The 641-nt window shown below is 43.1% G+C and overlaps 1 protein-coding gene across 1 annotated transcript in view; it reads right to left on the bottom strand.

The window, feature by feature from the left end:
- LOC116686201 (G protein-coupled receptor kinase 5) overlaps positions 1-641 on the bottom strand; it is a 26130-nt gene that overhangs the window by 22531 nt on the left and 2958 nt on the right. The window lies entirely within an intron of this gene.

The following is a 641-nucleotide window of genomic DNA, read 5'->3' as shown; positions in this document are numbered from 1 at the left end:
CGCGAGTGGTCTGGATTTTACCCTGCAGAGACCTGAGGACCAGTAACCATAGTCCTCAGATTGGACAGATGGTCTAGCTAGCTGTCTGATTTACCCTGCAAGCCTGAGACCAGGTAACCATAGTCCCTCAGATTGGACGATGTCAGCTACTTTCTATTTACCACTGCAGAGACCTGAGGACCAGGTACCATAGTCCCCAATTGGACAATTATCTGCTAGCTGTCTGGTTACCCAGACTATCTGTCCAATCTGAGTTTCTGTTGACGACTAAAACTACTTCTGAACGTACACATGTTCCACCAAAACAAGCAGCAGCGGCACCGTGGCTCTGTCCGGTGCTTAGTGCCACCTAAGACGATTTTTTGTAGCCTCTTTGTCACCTTTTTACCTTTTGGCCTTTTGTTGCATTTTTGACGCCTTTTCATAGCATCTTTTTTTCCCTTTTTGCCGCCTTTTCGTCGCATTTTTGATGCCTTTTCATAGCTTCTTTGTCACCTTTTTGCCTTAAAGGGATTTACCCTTTAAAGATTAATCAACCAACACTAGTTTGAGTGATATTTCCTGCATTTTTGTCAACGTTTTTGTCGTGTTTTTCCACTGTTTTTTCTCTATTTAAAACAGCTGAGATAACATCTATGTTC

This window comes from Etheostoma spectabile, unplaced genomic scaffold (assembly GCF_008692095.1).
Source record: "Etheostoma spectabile isolate EspeVRDwgs_2016 unplaced genomic scaffold, UIUC_Espe_1.0 scaffold325, whole genome shotgun sequence".
NCBI lineage: Eukaryota > Metazoa > Chordata > Actinopteri > Perciformes > Percidae > Etheostoma > Etheostoma spectabile.
The sequence above is the reverse complement of the archived record's forward strand: the minus strand, read 5'-3'. Positions and strand labels throughout refer to the sequence as shown.